Raw genomic sequence first — 22,176 nt, 5'->3', positions numbered from 1 at the left:
AAAAATTTGCTCAAACTAACCAATAAATTGCTTATTAAATTGAGAACATTAGGTATCACTGTATGCCTCCTTATGGCACACTTTACTTTCATCTCTGTACATAGGCCATCCAGAACTGTTTATTGTACTGTATTAGTCAAAAATTCATTGATCGAATCACATATATGTGAAGATGCTGCATACGATTGTACATTTGTTATTAGTCGACAACGTGGTAATCTACAACGACAAAAACTGCCTGTTCATTTGCATCTGCTATTTGCGAGATGTTGTGTTTAAAGAAAGAAAGCTGTGCTTTCTCTTGAAACCTTCTTGATTCCTTGAGGAAAATGTGGTTGACCCAGATTTGACATAATCTTCGGGCTTAAAATATGCTCTGAGATCCAGCAACAGGAAGAACTTAGCAACATTGGTCTGGAATTTTATGTGTCCATTCTTGCAAACAACAGTAATTTTTAAGCACTTCAAATCAACAGAAAATTTCTGGATAAATTAACTAAGGAAAGTGTAAAATCTAATAGGAATCCTGTCAGGGCCACTGACATGTTCATTTTGTTTAGTCTTAAATATTGTTTAATACCGTGAGCGGTTATGTCTCTGTGGTTGGTCAAACATTGATGTGGTAGTATCCGTATTTTTAAATTCAAACAAAATGTAATTTATTTTCTTTCTGTCTGTCGTTTTCGGTATTGACACTAGACTGATCTATGAAATAATGGACGGAAAATTTGGATTTGTTCATCAACTGTACATGATTATAACTCTTGTTGTTTTTGTATGTAGGCTTCACACATCGCTCTTCTCTTTTTCTGTCTCAACATTTGACGATTTTGTGGTTTTGAATCAAATGTTATCAGTTCCTATGATGTACAAGTCGTCAGTCCGCCCCTTCCCCCACCCATCGCCTCCTCCTCTCCTCCCCACCTACGGGTCCGGGGGTTAGAATAGGCCCTAGGTATTCCTGCCTGTCGTAAGAGGCGACTAAAAGGAGTCTCACACCTTTCGGCCCCCCCCAGGGGGTTCACAACTCTTTTGTGGACACGTGCGTAGCGAGCACGGGACCCCGAGCTAATGTGGCCCTCCTTCCTTTCCGGGCTGCATACCTTCCCTTCCCTTTCCGCATCCCTCCCCGTCCCCCATCTTCCGCCCCCCCCCCCCCCCCCCCCTCACCTCTGGCTCTTTCCTTCCCTTTCTCCCCCTCTGGGAGTATGGTTTGTGCCTACGTCCGGAGACGGACGCTCGAAACTGTTCCAAATTCCTTGCTTTCTACACTTACAAGTCCTCGTCCTTCCTCTGTCCTTCTCTTTTCCTTCCCTCTTCTCCTTGCCCTTTTCTCCGCTGCGGCCTTTGAGACCCCCTCTTCTTTCCTTTCCCTTTCTCTTTTTTCTTCCCTGTGCGTGTCTGAAGGCCGACCCACGCACTTCCATGCGCAGCCGGTGCCGGGGTAACGCGTAATTCCCCGCCCCGGGTTGACAGGTAGGACACGTACGTACCCCCTGGTAACGGCCAGGCCCAGGGAGGGGTGATTACCCGAGCTGATACCTTCCGAAAGTGCCGATTGGTCCCTCCGTCCGTTTGTCGGGAGGTGTGACTTGAGGTGTGAACAATCACCTAAGGCGGGTGTGCCCTCGGTGAGGGCCCCCACAAGGGAGGAGCGCGCCATCGGAGACGCCGGTAATCATGGGGGATTCTTCCGCAATGGTTTCCTCACCTTCCACTATGTCTGCTCACAAACGTAAGTTCACTGAGTCTCAGCCACAGACAGTTCTTCCATCGTTGCCACAGTTCCTTGTTGTTTCTCGGTCTGATGAAGGTCACGACTTCTCCACGGTCAACCCTTTCATTATTCAGAAAGGTGTCGACGCAGTTGCGGGTCCTGTAAAGTCTTGTTCCAGATTACGGAATGGCACCCTGTTGTTAGAAACACACAGTGCCCTCCAGGCTCAAAAATTGCTGCGTACTTCTCTGCTCCACACCTTCCCTGTCCGGGTGGAACCGCACCATACCTTAAATTCCTCGCGTGGAGTCGTTTATACACGCTCCCTCGATGGATTGTCTGACGAAGAAATTCAGCACTACCTGTCTGACCAGGGCGTCACGGCTGTTCATCGGGTTATGAAAAGGGTTGACTCGAACATCATTCCAACCCGCGCTGTCTTCTTGACATTTGACAAAGTTCAACTCCCATCAAAAATCAAAGCAGGCTATGAGATAATTTCCGTTCGCCCTTATGTCCCAAACCCTACGCGTTGCTATCGATGTCAGCGGTTCAATCACACCAGCCAGTCCTGTTCCAATCCGGCCAAATGTGTTACGTGTGGCAAGGACGCCCATGAGGGTGCTTGTCCACCTCCATCCCCTCGCTGCATCAACTGTATGGGTGACCACGCTGCTTCCTCTCGAGATTGCCCCGTTTTTAAGGACGAAAAGCTCATCCAGGAAATAAGAGTGAAGGAAAAGGTGTCGACCTTTGCTGCTCGAAAATTATTCGCCAGTCGACAGCCCACCGTGCCTCAGAAAGGAAAATACAGCTCTGTCCTTGCTTCTCCTCGGCCAACAAAGGAGGCGGCCACGCAGACTTGCGACCTCACCTTTAGTACCACGGTCGTCAGATCGGCCAGTGCAAAGATCACCCGTTCAACCTCACCACTTTCGTCTGCCCACTCAATGGCTCACCCTTCGTCGGGTTCTGCTAAATCTCGAGCACAAAAGTGAGACGCCAAGTCTTCGAAAAAAGAGCATTCTCGTGAAGAGTTTTTACGTACCGCAACTTCACAACCATCGGTTCCTCCTTCATCTAAACATCATACTTCCAAGAAGGCTACGAAGAAACACAGTTCCTCTCCTTCTCCGCCAAGGCATGTCCCATCTACAGCACCACCTGGCGGCAATCGCCCTCGGCCGTCTTCTGTGTCGCCGAGGCGCACTGCTGGTGGCCGGTCAACCGGCCGATCGCTGGTGGCAGGAGCTGCTCCTGACCAACCTATGGATCAGTATCTTCTGCCTTCGACTGAATGCCATTCCATGCTGTCGGTCGCAAGCTCTGAGCAGTCGTTGAGTTGACAGCACCCTTGGTCACATTCCTCCATTTCCTGTTCACCCTATGTCCATTATCCACTGGAATATCCGCGGCATTCGAACCAATCGGGATGAATTGTCGATCCTCTTACGATCCTACTCGCCGGTCATCTTCTGTCTTCAGGAAACAAAGCTGCGTCCCCATGACCGCTTTGTTCTCCCTCATTTTCAGTGCGTCCGATATGACCTCCCCTCTGTTGAAGGCACTCCAGCCCATGGAGGACTCATGATTCTGCTCCATGATACTCTCCATTATCACCCACTCCCCTTAAACAGTTCCTTCCAAGCTGTCGCCGTCCGTCTTTCCCTTTCTGGATACACGTTCTCTCTTTGTACGGTATACATTCCATCGTCCACACCAATGGCACGAGCTGATCTCCTTCATCTTCTTGATCAGCTTCCACCCCCCTATTTGCTGGTTGGGGACTTCAATGCCCACCACCCGCTTTGGGGATCTCCGCATCCTTGTCCACGTGGCTCACTATTGCTAGACGTCTTCCACCAAGCGGATCTAGTCTGCCTCAACACTGGGGTCCCCACATTTTTGTCTGCCTCCACGACAAATTTCTCTCATTTGGACCTTGCGGTCGGTACTGTTCCGCTAGCTCGACGCTTCGAATGGTTCGCCCTTGCTGATACACACTCGAGTGACCACTTTCCATGTGTTCTTAGACTGCAGCCTCAACTGCCATATATGCGCTCGCGACGCTGGAAGTTTGCCCAAGCCGATTGGACACTTTTTTCATCTCTAGCGACATTCGATGACCGTTGCTTTCCCAGCGTCGACGATGAGGTCACACATGTTACCGACGTTATTCTCACAGCTGCGGAACGTTCAATACCACGCACCTCCGAATTGCCCCGGCACCCCCCCAGTTCCTTGGTGGAACGAGGCATGCCGTGACGCAATACGTGAGCGGCGACGTGCTCTTCGCGTTTTCCGTCACCATCCAACTTTGGCCAACTGTATCCGATATAAGCAGCTCCGTGCGCGATGCCGTCACGTCATCCGCGATAGCAAGAAGGCCAGCTGGAAATTCTTTATTAGCTCATTTAACACCTTCACTCCCTCGTCGGAAGTTTGGGGTCGGCTTCGACGGTTCTCAGGCATGCCTAGTTTCTCCCCGCTCTCTGGGCTCACTGTCGCGCATGATACCTTAGTGGACCCCGTCGCAATTTCTAACTCATTGGGTCAGCACTTTGCTGAGATTTCGAGTTCTTCAAATTACCCGCCAGCGTTTCTCCCGAAGAAACGTGCAGCGGAAGTGCGACATCTTTCTTTCACCTCTCAAAATCACGAAAGCTACAATACTGTTTTCTCCATGCGGGAACTCCAACATGCCCTCTCTTCTTCTCGCTCCTCCGCCCCAGGACCGGATGGTATCCATGTCCAAATGTTGCTGCATTTATCAACCCATAGTCTGCGTTACCTCCTTCGCCTTTATAATCGAATTTGGACCGACAGTACCTTTCCCAGGCGATGGCGGGAAGCTATTGTCATTCCCGTTCCGAAACCTGGAAAGGACAAACATCTCCCCTCTAGTTATCGCCCCATTTCTCTCACGAGTAGTGTCTGTAAGGTTTTGGAGCGTATGGTGAATTACCGTTTAGCTTGGTGGCTGGAATCCCGCAGTCTTTTAACACCAGCCCAATGCGGATTCCGAAAGCATCGTTCTGCAGTTGACAATCTTGTTGCTCTCTCCACTTATATCATGAACAATTTTCTCCGGAAATGCCAAACGGTAGCAATATTTTTTGATCTGGAGAGAGCATACGATACCTGTTGGAGGACAGGCATCCTCCGCACACTGTTCTCTTGGGGCTTTCGGGGCCGGCTGCCCCTTTTTCTTCGCGAATTTATGGCAGAGCGCACATTTAGGGTGCGGGTGAACACTACTCTCTCCCGTACTTTCTCCCAAGAAAACGGGGTACCCCAGGGCTCCGTGCTGAGTGTTGTACTGTTTGCCATCGCCATTAATGCAATTATGGATTGTCTCCTTCCTGATGTCTCGGGCTCCCTCTTTGTGGACGATTTTGCGATCTACTACAGCTCTCAACGGACCAGCCTTCTTGAAAGACGTCTTCAAGGATGTCTCGATCGCCTCCACTCGTGGAGCATCGAAACCGGCTTCCGTTTCTCACCCAGTAAGACCGTTTGTGTTAATTTTTGGCGACGTAAGGAGTTCCTTCCGCCCTCCTTACATCTAGGTCCTGTCAACCTTCCGTTTTCCGACGTCGCTAAATTCTTGGGTCTTATGTTTGACAGAAAACTGTGCTGGTCCTCCCACGTTTCCTATCTTTCGGCTCGCTGTCTGCGTTCCCTTAACACCCTCCATGTCCTGAATGGTACCTCCTGGGGAGCGGACCGAGTGGTCCTTCTCCACCTCTATCGCGCCTTAGTGCGCTCGAAATTGGATTATGGAAGCATAGTCTACTCCTCTGCTCGGCCGTCTATTCTTCGGCGTCTCGACTCTATCCACCACTGTGGATTACGTTTAGTGTCTGGAGCTTTTTACACCAGCCCTGTGGAAAGCCTTTATGCTGAGACTGCTGAACCTCCGCTGTCCAATCGGCGGGCAGTCCTTCCGAGTCGTTATGCTAGCCATCTGTCTTCCATGCCTGCTAATCCAGCCCATGACCTTTTTTTCGATGCCTCCTTTGATGTAGGGTATGCAGGCCGCTCCTCCTCCCTACTACCCCCGGGAGTCCGCTTCCGTCAACTGCTCCATTCTCTTTCCTTCCGCTTTCCTAAAACCTTCTTGACAACTTGGGGTACAGCACCGCCTTGGCTCCGTCCCCGGATCGACTTGCTCCGAGACCTATGTCGATTTCCCAAGGATGGTACCCCTACACTTGTTTACCGTCGGGCACTTGCTGCTCTATGTGCACAAATGACGGACGCCACATTTATTTACACCGACGGCTCAAAAACATCGTTAGGTGTAGGGAGTGCCTATATTGTTGGCGACACCCCAAATCACTTTCGGCTTCCCGACCAGTGTTCGGTTTATACTGCGGAGCCTTACGCTGTTCTCCAGGCTGTCCACTACATCCGCCGCCATCAGCGGATACAGTACGTAATCTGCTCAGATTCTCTCAGCTCTCTCCTAAGTCTCCAAGCTCTTTACCCTGTGCACCCTCTGGTCCACCGGATTCAGGACTGTCTGCGCTTGCTCCACCTGGTGGGCGTCTCGGTGGCGTTCCTCTGGCTCCCGGGACACGCTGGTATCTGTGGGAATGAGGCAGCCGATATAGCGGCCAAGGCTGCAGTCTCTCTTCCTCGGCCAGCTATTCAGTCGCTTCCCATTACCGATTTACGGAGAGGTTTATGTCGCCAAGTTGCTCATTTATGGCATGCGCATTGGTCAACACTTCCCCATAATAAATTGCGGGAAGTGAAAGCCCTTCCTTGCGCTTGGACCTCTTCCTCCCGAACGCGTCGTCGGGAGGAGGTAATTTTAGCTAGACTCCGGATAGGGCACTGTCTTTTTAGCCATCGACACCTTTTAAGCGGTGATCCTCCCCCACTCTGTCCCCACTGCTCTCAGCTGTGGACAGTCAGACACCTTTTAATTGAATGCCCCTATTTTAATCCGTTACGCTCCCGTCTACAGCTATCGCCTGATCTGTCGTCGATTTTAGCAGATGACACGCGCTCAGCTGACCGCGTTCTCCAGTTTATTAGTGACAGTGAAATGACGTCAGTCTTTCTTTTTTTTTTTGGGGGGGGGGGGGGGGGGGGACACAACCAACCCCTTTCTATAGTGGATTTTTAAGCATTCCTTCTGCCTTTAGTTTCTCAAATTTTATGACTTTGTTCCCATTGCTGCTGGTTTTAAAATTCGTTTTTTCCTGTTTCCTACGTCACGGGCTGGGCGCTAATGACCATAGAAGTTTTGCGCCCTAAAAAAAAAAAAAAAAAAAAAAAAAAAAAACACCACCTTTCGGCCTTTATGTGAATTGTCCCCCGTTGGGTTTGACCTCCATTCTTCTAAATTCTCCCGAAGCGTAAGCCCAATGGGGAAGGGTGCATCGTGTCCACATTATGCGCTGAGACCTATCGCATTCTTTGTCGATGTGGATCTGCACTTCCGCTCATTCTCCAACTGTGGGGCGAGGTCACCCTCCTGGGTGCATTTTCCTCCATCCACTGTGCAGTATTGTTTTTTGTGCTGATGATAATAAGACTTGTTTGCACCTGATATCCAGCACGGTAGCCAGTCCGTTGTGGTGGGGCTGCCGTGTACCCTGTTGGTTGTAGTCCCCTGACTACATAGGGATCGCTCTGCTGATGCCGATGCCATTAACTCCCAACGTATGCCAAGGAGTAGATGCCCGTCACCCTGGGGCATCGGGACTCCCTGCAATGGCCATCCTACCAGGTGGCCTTTGCTGTGGCTGGGTGGCACCTGTGGGGAGAGCCCCTGGTTGTAGTGAGTGTTATCAGGGCGGATGACACGCCATGAAGCGTAGTTCTTCATATCTTGCTGGTGGTCAAACACCAGCAGTCTCTAAGCAGTCAAGGTCTACCTTCAGTGCTAAGATATACGACCTCATCTCGTGTGGTAGTGACCACTTCCCATCTTCCTCTCACTGCCCCGGCGTCAGGCATACCAACGCCTGCCCAGATGGGCGTCAAACAAAGTAGACGGAAACTTTCACTCTGTTGTCACCATTGAATCTTCCTCACATGGGAAGATCGATGTGATGGTTGAGGAGGTGACTACAACAATCCTTTCTGCAGGAGAAAACGTGAACCCTGGCTGTTTAGGGTGCCCTTGGCGAAAGGCAGTTCCTTGGTTGTTGCTGGAAGTCACGGAAGAAATTAAGGAGCGTCGGCGAGCTCTATAATGGTATAAGCGGCACCCTTCCCTGGAGCACCTCATAGCCTTTAAACAGCTTCGTGCCCGCGTTCACCAACTTATAAAACGACAGAAGCAGGATTGTTAGTCGAGATATGCCTCGACCATTGGGTGCCATACATCACCTTCTCAAGTCTGGATGAAGATGAGATGTCTTTTTGGGTACCAGATCCCAACAGGTGTCCCCAGCATTAACATCAATGGAGTGTTATCTACCGAAACATACGCATTTGTCGAGCACTTGGCTGAGCACTATGCTCGCGCCTCTGCGTTGGGGAATCTCGCTGCCCCCCCCCTCGTAGTCCTGTTGGTCAATGAACCCTATAATGCCCCATTTACAAAGTGGGAGCTCCTCAGTGCCCTTGCATGTTGCCCCGAAATAGCTCCTGGGCCAGATCGGATCCACAGTCAGATGATTAAACATCTCTTGTCAGAGTACAAGCGGTAACTCCTTGTCATCTTCAACCGGACTTCCTTCCCCGTCCTTCCCTAATCCAATGAGACCGATGACCTCGCTGTTTGGTCTCATCCTCCAAACAACCCAACCAACCAACCTTCTGCAAGGGTCACTCTACCACTGATAATCTTGTGTCCCAGGAGTCTGCCATCCGAACACCTTTTTCCAGAAGTCAACACCTGGATGCCGTCCTTTTTGATTTACGGAAAGCGCATGACACAACCTGCTGATATCATATCCTTAGCACATTATATGAGTGGTCTCTCTGAGGCTCGCTCCCAATTTTTATCCAAAATTTTCTGTCACTCCGTACTTTCCGTGTCCAAGTTGGTTCCTCCCATAGATACCCCCCATATCCAGGAGAATGGGGTCCCGCAGAGCTCTGTATTGAGTGTATCTCTGTTTTTAGTGGCGATTAATGTTCTAGCAGCAGCTGTAGGGCCGTCTGTCTCACCTTCTCTGTATGCAGACAACTTCAGCATTTTGTACAGCTCCACCAGTACTGATGTTGCTGAGCAGTGCCTACAGGGAGCCATCCACAAGGTGCAGTCATGGGCTCTAGTCCACGTTTTCCAGTTTTCGGCTGCAAAGTCGTGTCTTGTGCACTTCCGTCAGCATCGCACTGTTCCTCTGGAACCAACACTTTACCTTAATGACGATCCACACTCTGTAGCGGAGACAAAACGTTTCTTAGGACTGGTTTCTGACGCCCGATAGACTTGGCTTCCTGACCTTTGTCAGCTTTAGTGAAAGTGCTGGTAGCACCTCAGTGCCCTCCGCTGCCTGAGCAACACCAACTGGGGTGCCGATCACTCACGGTGCTGCAGCTCTATAGAGCCCTTGTTCAATCCCACCTTGACTATGGGACTCTGGTTTATGGTTCGGCGACGCCCTCAGCGTTGCGTTTACTCGACCCAGTGCACCACTGTGGCATTTGTCCAACGACAGGAGCTTTTAGGATGAGTCTGGTTACCAGGTTCCTGGTGGAGCCCGCAGTCCCTCCATTGAAGGTTAGGCGTGCACATCAGCTGGCCAGTTACTTTGCACAAGTTCATAGTTCTCCTGTGCATCCGAATTACCATCTCCTTTTCTGTCACGTCGGCGGCCCAGGTCAGGGCCTCCATACGCAGTTCGTGTCTGATCCCTTCTTTCGTAACTGGAGTCCTTGCCTTTACCGCCTATACTTGAAATCCATTCACGTACACCTCCATGGTGTACGGCTAGACCGCAGCTTTGCCTCGACCTATCACATGGCTCTAAGGACTCAGTTAATGCTGCAGCTCTCTGCTGCAACTTCCTCTCGATTCTTGGCATGTGCTGATTCCATGAAGTGGTTTACACTGACGACTCGATGGCTGATGATTATGTCTACTATGCGTATGTCCATGGAGGACATATTGAACAGCACTCGTTGCCTGATGGCTGCAGTGTTTTCAGTGCAGAGCTGGTGGCTGTATCTCTTGCTCTTGAGCCCATCTGTTCATGCCCCTGGGGAGTCGTTTCTTCTGTGTACTGAGTCCTTGAGCAGTCTACAAGCTATCGACCAGTGATACCCTCGTCATCCTTTGGTAGCGACCATCCAGGAGTACATCTATGCCCTGGAGTGGTTCAGTCTTTCAGTGGTGTTTGTCTGGACCCGAGGTCATGTCAGAATCCCAGGTAATGAACTTGACGACAGGCTGGCCAAACAGGCTACACGGAAACTGCTTATGGAGATTGGCTTCTCTGCAACTGACCTGTGTTCGGTACTATGCCGCATGATTTTGCAGCTTTGGGAGACGGAATGGCATAACCTCAGTATGCAGAACACACTGCGTGCCATTAAGGAAACTACGAATGTGTGGAAGACCTCCACGTGGGCCTCTCACAGGGACTCTGTCGGCTCCGCATTGGCCACACTTGGGTGATAGGCGGATACCTCCTGTGCCTTCTTGACCCTCCTCAAGTGTCAGTGCGGCACCCGGCTGACAGTGGCCCATATCTCGGTGAGCTGTCCTTCATTGTCTGCCCTGCGATGGACTCTTCATTTACCAGACTCGTTGCCATTAATTTTAGCTGACAATGTCTCATCAGCCAATTTAGTTTTACGTTTTATACATGACAGTGGGTTTTATCATTCTATATAAGTTTTTGCTCATGTCCTTTGGCCCTTTGTGTTCTCCACTCTAATGCGTTTAGGCTGGATGGTTTAATGTGTCGCAGAGTGGCTGGCTTTTCCTTTTTATTCATGTGGTCAGCCACCCACGATCACCTGCTCTCTTGTTTTTATCCCTTTTACGTGTTTCTCACTTCTGTCTGTGGTTTTCTTTTCCTGTTTTGTCCATAGTAGTGTTGGTTGTCCTTCTGTTGTTCTTCTAGTTCTTCTATTCTCGTGTAACTGTGCTGCACGTCTCCTTTCTTTTCTTCTTTTCTGTGTGTAATTATGACCTCGCAGTTTGGTCCTCCCCCCCCTTTAAAACAACCAACCATCTTCTACATGTTTCTTGCATCTCTCTGTGGTTTTCTTGTCCGATTTTTTCCATTTTACTGTTTGTTGCCCTTCTGTCATTGTTGTGGTTTTCTCCTTTCTTCCAGCTATTTTGTATGTCTCGCTTATTTTGCTTCCACCCTTGTGGAACTATTTTAATTGGAACGAAGGACCGATGACCTAGCAGTTCTGTCCCCCCCCCCCTCCCCCTCCCTCCGCTTTTAAACCAACTGACCAACAAACCTACCAACCAACTGCCTTTGCTGCGGCTGGATGGTGCCCATGGGAAGGGCCCTTGGTTGGAGTGGGTGGCATCAGGGCAAATAACACACAATGAAACATATTACATTATCTCTTGCTGGTGGCCCAACCGCAGCAGTCTCTAAGCGATCAAGGTCTAACTACAATGCAAAGAAATATGACCCAAAATCGTTCCCTTCCATGGCCACACCATGGGGGGGGGGGGGGGGGGGGAAACACCAGGCTAAGGATGACAGCGAATCTTACTACCCCCAGTACCACGTATGTACAAGAGCTTGAGAGGCATCCTTCATGTCGACGAAGCCTCAGTTTTTTGTGGACCATTTAGAGGGTAAGTTTGGGGAGGTGGAGGGATTGTCCAAAATGTGATCGGGGTCAGTTTCGATAAAAATAGCATCCTCTGCCCAGTCACGGGCACTATTTGCCTGTGACAAGCTGGGGGATGTTGATGTTTCCATCATGCCCCATCAGAGCTTAAATATGGTCCAGGGTATTATATTTCACAGGGATCGTCTTTTGCAGTCTCATGACGAGCTGCATGCCAACTTAAAGCGACGAGGAGTTCTTTTCATCCAGCGCATACCTAGGGGTCCAAAGGATAATCTACCCCCGGTTCCTTCACCTTGGCATTCAGGGGTGATATATTACCCGAAAAGGTCAAGGTGATTGTATGCCGGTGTGATTTCGAGCCATATATCTCTCCCCCGATGCGGTGCTTTTAAGTGCTGGAAGTTCGGGCATATGTCTTTTCACTGTCCTTCCAGCATTGTACGTTGTGACTGTGGACATCCATCACATCCAAATACTTCATGTGCCCTGCCTCCCAGACTGGAGGATTCTCCAGAAGGAATGGCAAATCATCGAATACAAGACCCTGGATCGATTGACCTAAACTGAGAATGAGAGGAAATTTGACCGCCTACATCCTGTACCTCTTGACATCTTAGGCCGCCAATACGAGACCAGTTCCAGCCCCATCCATCAGAGTAGTAAGACTACACCTGCCCCCTTGATGGTGGGGGGGGGGGGGGCACTTCCCTCTCCCACACCACCTACCTTGGTAGGACTTTGCACCCCCACCAACCCGCCCCCCCTCCAACCCCACCACCAGCCGGAGAAGCGTAAGTCATCTTCAGCTCCTCTCGCTAGGATTGGGTCTCTTGGGTTCCTCCCTTCTCAGGTTTCTACTAGTGGGAAAGATGACACCTGACAGTGGCTGAACTGCCCAAAATCAGCTGGTCGTAGGGCTTCATGATCCTCCTCAGTCCCGGAGACTGAATCAAAGAAGCCCCTGCCAGACAAAGAAACCCAAGGAGCAGCGAGAGAAATCCAAAATGAAGACCCCCAAGAACAAGGAAATTGCGGTGGCACCCACACCACTGCTACCTACAAGGTCATTGTCTGAGAATGAGGTGTAGGTTCTGGCATCTCCTGAGGACCAAGAGCTCGCCGGACCCTCAGACACAATGGATATAGACTACTCAGGAACTAAGTTGGTAGCAGCAGGTGACCCTGAGGCATAAACTGCCTCATTTAGCATTTCATGCCTTCCCTACCTCATGATAACATTGTCCTCCATTGGAATTGCTGCGGTTTTTTCCACCACCTGGCTGAGCTATGGCAACTGGTAAGCTTTACACCTGCTTTTTGCGTTGCCCTCCAGGAAACATGGTTCCCGGCAATGCGGACCCCTGTCTTCCACGTCCATAGGGGATATTGTAAGAAGCATACCGAATATAATAGTGTGTCGGGTGGAATTTGTGTCTACGTCCTGAACTCGGTATGTAGTGAACTTGTTTCGCTTTATACTCCTCTTGAAGGTGTGGTTGTCAGGATAAGATGGCTGCACTGATTCATCAACTCCCTAAACCTTTCCTTCTTTTGGGAGGTTGTAACGCCCATAACCCCCCTGTGGGTTGGCACCATACATACTGGTGGAGGTAGAGAGGTCGAAAATCTACTGTCTCAGCTCGACCTCTGCCTCCTAAATTCCACGCATTTCAGTGTGGTTCATGGCACTTATTTGACCATTGATTTATCACTCTGCAGCCCAGGACTTCTCCCATCTGTCCACTGGAGAGTCCACGTTGACTTGTGTGGTAGTGACCACTTCCCCATCTTCCTGTCGCTCCCCCAGCCTCATGCCAATGGACCCAGGTGGGCTCTAAAAAAGGCAGACTGGGAAGCTTTCACCTCTACTGTCACCATTGAATCTCTCCCACATGGTGCCATCGATGTGGTGTTTGAGTGGGTCACTAGAACGATCGTTTCTGCAGCGGAAAATGCAATGTCTTGTTCCTTAGGGTGCACCCGGCGAAAGAGGGTACCTTAGTGGTCGCCGGAAATTGCTGAGGCCATTAAAAGAGTGTAGGCAGGCTCTAAAGTGGCATAAGTGGCACCCATCTCTGGAGCACCTAATAGCTTTTAAATGGCTCCATGCCCGCGTTTGCCAGCTAATAAAAAAATGGAAAGAGGAGTGTTGAGATAGGTATGTGTCGACCATTGGGTGCCATACATCACCTTTCCAAAACTGGACAAAGATCAGACGTGTTTTTGGGTACCAGACCCCCAGCAGGTATCCCTAGCATTACCATCGATGACCTGTTATCTACCGATGCAAAAGTGATCGCAGAACACTTTGCTGAGCACTATGCTCGAGCCTGTGGGTCGGAGAGTTACCCGCCAGCCTTACCCAATCTCTAATGACGGATGAAAGGGAAAGTCGTGTCATTTTCTACACGCCACAGTGAACCCTATAACACCTCATTTACAGAGTGGGAGCTCCTCAGTGCCCTTGCACATTGCCCCATCACAGTTCCTGGGCTGGATGGTATCCACAGTCAGATGATCAAACATTTCTCGTCTGACTACAAGCGACATCTCCTCATCATCTTCAACCAGATGTGGTGCGATGGCGTCTTTCCATTGGAATGGCAGGAGAGCACAATCATTTCAGTACTCAAACCCGGTAAAAACCCACTTGATGTGGATAGCTATTGGCCCATCAGCCTCACCAATGTTCTTTGTAAGCTGCTAGAACGTATGGTGTGTCGGTGGTTGGGTTGGGTCCTGGAGTCATGTGGCCCACTGGCTCTATGCCAGTGAAGTTTCTGCCAGGGTCACTCTGCTACTGATAATCTTGTATCCCTCCAGTCTGCCATCCGTACAGACTTTTCCAGATGGTTACACCTTGTTGTAGTCTTTCTTGGTTTACGAAAAGCATGCGACACGACCTGGCGACATCATAACTTTGCCACATTGGGTGAATGGGGTCCTTGTGGCCCGCTCCTGAGTTTTATCCAAAATTTCCTATCAGCAGCTGTAGGGCTGACCGTCTCACCTTCTCTGTATGCAGACGACTTCTGCATTTCATACTGCTGCTCCATTACTGGTGTTGCTGAGTGGCGCCTTCAGAGAGCCATCAACAAGGTGCAGTCATTGGTTCTAGCCCACGGTGTCCAGTTTTTAGCTGCAGAGTCGTGTGTCATGCACATCTGTTGACATCGTACCATTCATCCGGAACCAGAACGATCCACTCACTGTAGTGCAGACATCGATTCTTAGGACTGGTTTTCGACGCCCGACAGACTTGGTGTCCTCACCTTTGTCTGCTTAATTGGAAGTGGTGGCAGCATCTCAATGCCCTCCACTGCCTGAGCAACAGGAACTGGGGTGCTGATCGCTCTATGCTGCTGCAGCTCTACAGAGCTCTTGTACAATCCCACATTGACTATGGGAGGCTGCTTTTCGGCTCGGCGGCGCCCTCAGCATTGCGTTTACTCGACCCAGTGCACCACTGTGGCATTTGACTAGTGACACGAGCTTGTAAGACGAGTCCAGTGACCAGTGTCCTGGTGGAAGCCGGAGTCCCTCCAATGAAGGTTAGCCGTGCACAACTGTTTACCAGTTATATTGCACACATTCGTAGTTCTCCTGTGCATCTGAATTATCATCTCGTTTTCCCAACCACTGTGGTTCATCTCCCACATTGGTGGCCAAAGTCAGGGCTCTCGATTGTGGTTCGCATCTGCTCGCTTCTGTCTGAACTGGAGTTCTTCCCTTTACCACCTCTACTCGAGGTCCTTTCACGTACACCTCCATTGTGTAAACCTCGGCCGAAGCTTCGCCTTGACCTCTCACATGGTCCTGAAGTCTCAGGTACTCCCGCGGCTCTCCGCTGTAACTTCCTCTCAATTCTTTACATGTTACGGGGCTCACAAGTGATTTACACCAACGGCTTGATGGCTGATGGTCATGTTGGCTTCATCTACATTCACAGAGGCCATATTGACTAGCATTCTTTGCCCGATGGCTGCAGTGTTTTTACTGCAGAGCTGGTGGCTATATCTCATGGTCATGAGCACATACATTCATGCCCTGGGGAGTCGTTTCTTATATGTACTGACTCTTAAGCCATCTACAAGCTATCGACAAGTGCTACCCTCATCATCCTTTGGTAGCGAGCATCCAGGAGTTTGTCTATGCCCTGGAATGGCAGAGTCGTTCAGTGGTGTTTGTCTGGACCCCAGGTCACATTAGAACCCCAGGCAAAAAACTTGCCAATGGGCTGGCCAAACAGGCTACATGGAAACCACTTATGGAGATCAGCATTCCAATAACTGACCTGCGTTCATTATTACGCTGCAAGGTTTTTCGGCTTTGGGAGACGGAGTGGCATAGTCTCAGTATGCACAACAAACTCCACACCATTAAGGAGACTACGAAAGTGTGGAAGCGCTCCATGCACATCTCTTGCAGATAGTCTGTGGTTCTCTGCCGGCTCCGCGTTGGCCCCATTGGGCGACTTACGGTTACCACCTGCACCGTAAAGACCCACCTCAGTGTTAGTGCGGCGCCTGGTTGACAGTGACCCAAATTCTTTTGCACTGTCCTAGTTTGGCTGCCCTGGGGCATCATCTGAAGTTACCAGACTCGTAATCATTAATTTTGGCAGACAATGCTTCATCGGCTGATTTGGTTTTATGTTTTATATGTAAGGGTGGGTTTTATCATTTGATCTAAGTTTTAGCATGTGTCCTTTGTCCCTCAATGTCCTCCACCCTAGTGGTTTTAGGGTGGTGGTTTTAAAGTGTTGCAGAGTGGCTGGCTTATCCTTTTATTTTCGTGGTCAGCCAGTCACGGTAATCTGCTCTCCTGTTTTATTCTCTTCTATATGCTTCTTGCATATCTCTGTGTTTTTTTTGTTGCTCTTCTGTCGTTATTGTGGTTTTTCCTTCCTTTCGGTATTGTGCTGTATGTCTAGTTTGCTTTATTCTTTCCCTTGTGGAATTGTTAAAATAGGAGCAAGAGGCCAATGACCAAGCAGTTTGGTCCCTTCCTCTCCCTCCCATTTTAAACCATCCAACCAACCTAGTTTCCTCACTCCAATCTGTCCTTATGACCTTTATGTCTTAGGTGACCATCATACAAGTTAGAACTGGAGGTGAAATAGCCTAAGAGTATTTGAGGACTCCTACATTTTGGAATTGGAATGTAGCACTTAATTTTTCATGAACACTTATGGCTTTTCTGAACTTTTCCTTTTGTTTCTCCAAAAACCCTGCACACTTTCCCGGAATTGCATGTAGATGACTTCATCTTTACTTGAGTAAGTTTGGAAGCAGTCTGTACCATTTTCTGTTTGTACGGTGAAAGAAGAACCCCCAACAATTAAAGTAAGCTTTTCTCCAGGCTCTTCGTGTGTCTACCACATATACCGTAATGTTACAGTTTATGTTATGTATTAATGACTTAACAGATATTTACGAATAGCGGTGACAGCTCACTGAAAGGCATGCACGCACGCTTTCTCACATTCACATGCATGTCCTCCTACATCGTGCTTAGTCTACTGCCATCTCTTTCCTGCCCCCTGCACACACTTGACTTCATACGTTGTGCTTAGTCGACTGCTAACACTTTCCTGGCCCATGGTAAGTGTACTGGGGGTGGGGTGTGGGGTGAGAGATGGAGAGAGGCAGGAGGCAGAGAGGGGATTGGAGGGGAAGCATTTAGCTGCTAATGGTAGAGTGGGCATCCATCTGTGAGCTTGCTAAGGGTGCAGATAGAGGGGGCTGGTGGCAGACAGTTGGGCACGAAGTTTCATAAACCCACTGGGTGGTCCACTTTGTTTTTGCCAACAGTTTGGCAGTGGCCGTTCATTCAAGCTGACAGGTGGCATGTTGTCATACGTCAAATGCTGTGCATTGGTTGTAGCAGAACTGACGTATAACGTGGCTGCTCTCACAAGTGTCCTGGCTTCGAATGGGGTAGGACAAGCCTTTGATGGAACTGGAGTAAGTGTTGGGAGGGTGGCTTGGGCAGGTCTTGATCTGGGTCTTCCACAGTGGTATGATGCCTGTGGCAGGAGATTGGGGTGGGAGTGACATGGGGTGGACTAGAATGTTGCGGAAGTTGCATGGTTGGCAGAATACCACTTTGGGAGGAGTTAGAAGTATTTTGGGTAGGACGTCCCTCATTTCAGGGCATGATGATAGATAATCAAAGCCCTGATGGAGGACGTGGTTAAGTTGTTCCAGTCCATGGTGTTATTGGGTGACAAGAGGCATGCTACTTTGTGGTAGGTTCTTGGGATTCATCTGAGGATCAGTTGTGTGTGAGGATGTGGCATGAGAGATCTGTTTGTGAATTAGGTCTGAATGGTGTTGCCTGTCTGTGAAGGCCTTTTGAGGCTTACAGCATACTGGATGAGGGAGTTCCTGCCACTGCAGATTCATCTACCACATGTGGCCAGGCTGTATGGAAGGGGTTTTTTTGGGTGGAAGGAGTGGCAGCTGTCAAAGTGCAGGTGCTGTTGGGAGTTGGTAGGTTTGATGAGGACTGAGGTGTGGATGGACCCCTCTGAGAGGAGGAGATCAATGTGTAGAAAGGTGGCACGATGGGTGGAAGAGGACCAGGTGAAGTTGATGGGATAGAAGGTGTTGAGGTTGTGCAGGAAACAGGATAAGGTGTCCTGCCCTTGTGTCCAGACCATAAGAATGACATCAATAAACCTGAAACAGACCAGGGATTTGGGGTTTTGGGAAGCTAGGAATGTCTCCTCTAGTGGGTCCATGAAGAGATTGGCATAGGAGGTTGCCATGTGGATGCCCATGGCTGTTGTTTGTGTACCTTCCCATCAAATGTGAAGTAGTTATGGGGTAGGATGTAGTTTGTAAGGTGTATGAGAAATGAAATGGTGGGTTTGGTATCTGGAGGGCGTTGGGAGAGGTAGTGTCCAATTGTGGCAAGCCCATGGGCATGAGGGATGTTTGTGTATAGGGAGGGTGCATCAACAGTGAAGAATGGGAGTCTGGGAAGTAAGGTGGTGGGATGGTGGAGAGCCAGTCCAGGAAGTGGTTGGTATCTTTAATGTGGGATGTTAGGTTTTGGACAATTGTTTGGAGATGTTGATCAACAAGAGTTGAGATTCTTTCGGTGGCGACACAGTAGTGTGCTCAGGATTGTTAGGTTTGTGGATTTTGGGGAGCATGTAGAAGATGGATGTGTGGGCTGCTGTTGGGGTGTGGAGGGATTTGGATTCCGGGGAGAGGTTCTGGGAAGGGCCTAAGGATTTCAGCAGGGTTTGGAGAGTATGTTGGACTTCTGGGACACTTCGGCAGAGCTTGTAGGTGGATGTCGGACAACTGGCAGAGTTCAAATGGCTCAGAGCACTATGGGACTTAACATCTATGGTCATCAGTCCCCTAGAACTTAGAACTCCTTAAACCTAACTAACCTAAGGACATCACACAACACCCAGTCATCACGAGGCAGAGAAAATCCCTGCCGGCCGTGGTGGTCTCGCGGTTCTAGGCGCGCAGTCCGGAACCGTGCGACTGCTACGGTCGCAGGTTCGAATCCTGCCTCGGGCATGGATGTGTGTGATGTCCTTAGGTTAGTTAGGTTTAAGTAGTTCTAAGTTCTAGGGGACTGATGACCACAGCAGTTGAGTCCCATAGTGCTCAGAGCCAGAAAATCCCTGACCCCGCCGGGAATCGAACCCAGGAACCCGGGTGTGGGAAGCGAGAACGCTACCGCATGACCACAAGCTGCGGACAACTGGCAGAGTTCCTCAGGCAGGTAATCACTCTAGTTCATCTCAGCAGTGGTGTAACCTGTGTCTGCTGGGAGGATGATCAGGTCAGGATCTATTTTTAGGTTAAGTAGGGCAGTCCTTTCTTCTGTTGAAATGTTGCATTTTTTAGGGAGGGACCGGGAAAATAATGGTGATGCCAGGTTGGAGATTAGGAATTCCTGGATGGTGACCAGGGGATGGTTAGGTGGGAGTGTGGGAGGGTCACCATTGGATGGTGATATGAATTGGGACAAGCTGTGTTTGATGTTGGGATTCAGTTGGCTTTGTTTGGAGATGTTTGGTGGCAGAGAAGTGTTTCCACTGTAGGGAGCAGGAGGAGAGTAGGTCTTTTGCAAGTCCAATAGGGTTAAACCTGGGAGGCCTTTGAATAGGACTGAACCTTCTGTGGGGCTGAGGATTTAGGTGGAGAGGTTAACAACAGTGTTTTGGGATTGTTTTTGCTCTAACAGATTTTGTGGAGTATTGGTATGGGGTTTTAGAGGATGTGATAGGTTGAAAAGGTTGGTTAGGTAGGATCTGGGTGCTGTGAGGGGTTGACAAGAAGGAACACTGTTGGTAGTATGTGGGTTGGATTGTGGTGCCCCACAGAAGTTTGTCCTATCCAGAGGCCTCACATTCATCTGTACTCCCAGGTTTCACTGTGTTAGTCTTGTGAAAGACCTACTCTCCTTCTCGTGCTCCCTACAGTGGAAACACTTCTTTGCTGCCAAGCTCTCCAACCAAAGCTAATCAATCCCAATTCATACCACCATCCAACAATTACCCTCCCACACCCATACCTAACTGTCTCCTAGTCACCTCCCAGGATTTCCAACGTCTAACCTGGCCTCGCCATCCTTCCACAGGTCGCTCTCTAAGAACAACAGCCTTTCAGCAGAAGAAAGGCTTGCCCTACACAACCTAAAACTGGTTCTTGACCTGATCATCCTCCTGGCAGACAAAAGTTCCAATGCTGTCGTGATGAACCAGAGTGACCATCTGGCAGAGGACCTCCACCAGTTGTCAGACACCTCCACCTACAAACTCTGCCCAAGTGCCCCCATCCCAGAGGTCCAATATAACCTCCAATCCCCGTTGAAATCCTTAGGCACTTTCCAGAACCTCTTCCCAGAATCCAAATCCTTACTCAACCAAACAACAGCCCACACACCCACTTTTTACATGCCCCCTAAAATCTACAAATGTAACAGTCTTCAGCACCGCATTGTGGCTGGTTATAGTGCCATCACCAAAAGAATCTCGGCCCTTGTTGATGTTATCTTCAGAATGTGATACAAGGCCAGGGCACCTTATCCACATTCGTCCACAACCTCAACACATTATCTTTTATTCACTTCACCTGGTCCTCCTCCACCCATCGTGCCACATTCCTAGATGTTGATCTCCTCCTCTCAGATGGCTCCATCCACACCTCGGTCCACATCAAAGCCACTAATCACCAACAGTACCTGCCCTTCGACAGCTGCCAACCATTCCACACAAAAAATCCCTTCTATACAGCCTGGCCACACATGGTAGACACATCTGCAGTGACGATAACTCCCTCGTCCAGTATGCTGTAGGCCTCAAAAGGCCCTCACGGACAGGCAAAACCCTTTAGATCTAATTCACAAACAGATACCTCATGCCACATCCTCACACACAACTGATACTCACATCAATCCCAGGAACCAACCACAAAGAGGCATCCCCCTTGTCACCCAATACCACCCTGGACTGGTACAAATTAACCATGCCCTTCATCAGGGCTTTATCTATCATCGTTCCCTGAAAGGAGGGGCTTCCTATCCAAAATACTTCCAACCCCTCCCAAAGTGGTGTTCTGTCACCCATGCAACTTCCACAACATCCTAGTGCACCCCTGTGCAACTCCCACCCCAATACCCTGTCACAGGGATCATACCACTGTGGGAGACCCAGATGAAAGAACTGCCCAATCCACCCTCCCAACACTTACTCCAGTCCCGTCACAGGCTTGTCCTACCCCATCAGAGGCAGGGCCACTTGTGAGAGCAGCCATGTTATATACCAGTTCCACTACAACCACTGCACGGTGCCCGCGCACTTGCGCTTGGTCACACGTGCGGGTGCACGCGCGCGCACTTGCGCTTGGTCACACGTGCGGGTGCGCATGTGTGTGTGCACCCTCGCTCACACGCTCTTGCATAGTTTCCCTACAAGCTTGACAAAGGAAGTGCATTCCGCAAGCTAGCCAAGCTCTGTACCTTTTGCTTGTGTATATCTCGACAATGCAGCGCCTTTTGTTGAGTCGTCTCCTTTATTCCTAAATAATTCGTAACTCTCAACCAGAACTTTACGTGTGTTATAATGACTTGACAGATAGTATTATGTAGTTTCAGTCTCAGATTGTTTGCAGGGAAAGCAGTCATCTATGTGGAAATTCTATCACTTAAAAATCAGTGTAATATTCAGTAAGAGATTGACAGAAAATCAGCATGGTAGAAAGACTAACATTCAAACGGTTTTATGAAATAGTTTATAGTTTGCTGCCCTTATATTGAAATCTCTCTTTTTTATTGAGTTTGACATTTCCTTTGGGATTTTACTTATTTTGTCTTCCAATTGTTTCTAGAATTCTAATTTTTTTTTCTATCTGTACATTGATTGGGGCATGGCAATTGATTAAAGTGTAACATTTGTTTGCATTATAAAATGTCTGTTCTTCATACATGTCCGACAGAACAGACACCATTTTGATCCAGCAGCCATTATGAATTAAGACACATTGTCTGTGAGTGGGCACTGATTTAAATCAATGGGCAAGGGACACTACATTCATAGTGTGTAGATAAATTGAGAATTTGGGTGTGATGGGAGATGTACTAGTGTAGTCCATGCAGTAGAGATGACCACTGTGTCCGGATGGCTTAGTGGTCAGAGCATCTGCCTAGTAAGCAGTAGACCTGAACTGGAATGCTGGTCCAGCACAGAT

At 49.3% G+C, this 22,176-nt stretch overlaps 1 protein-coding gene across 2 annotated transcripts in view; it reads left to right on the top strand.

The window, feature by feature from the left end:
* The window catches only part of LOC124619201 (poly [ADP-ribose] polymerase tankyrase), a 301,869-nt gene that overhangs the window by 5,953 nt on the left and 273,740 nt on the right, over positions 1-22,176 (top strand). The window lies entirely within an intron of this gene.

Source organism: Schistocerca americana, chromosome 6 (genome assembly GCF_021461395.2).
Source record: "Schistocerca americana isolate TAMUIC-IGC-003095 chromosome 6, iqSchAmer2.1, whole genome shotgun sequence".
NCBI lineage: Eukaryota > Metazoa > Arthropoda > Insecta > Orthoptera > Acrididae > Schistocerca > Schistocerca americana.
The sequence above is the reverse complement of the archived record's forward strand: the minus strand, read 5'-3'. Positions and strand labels throughout refer to the sequence as shown.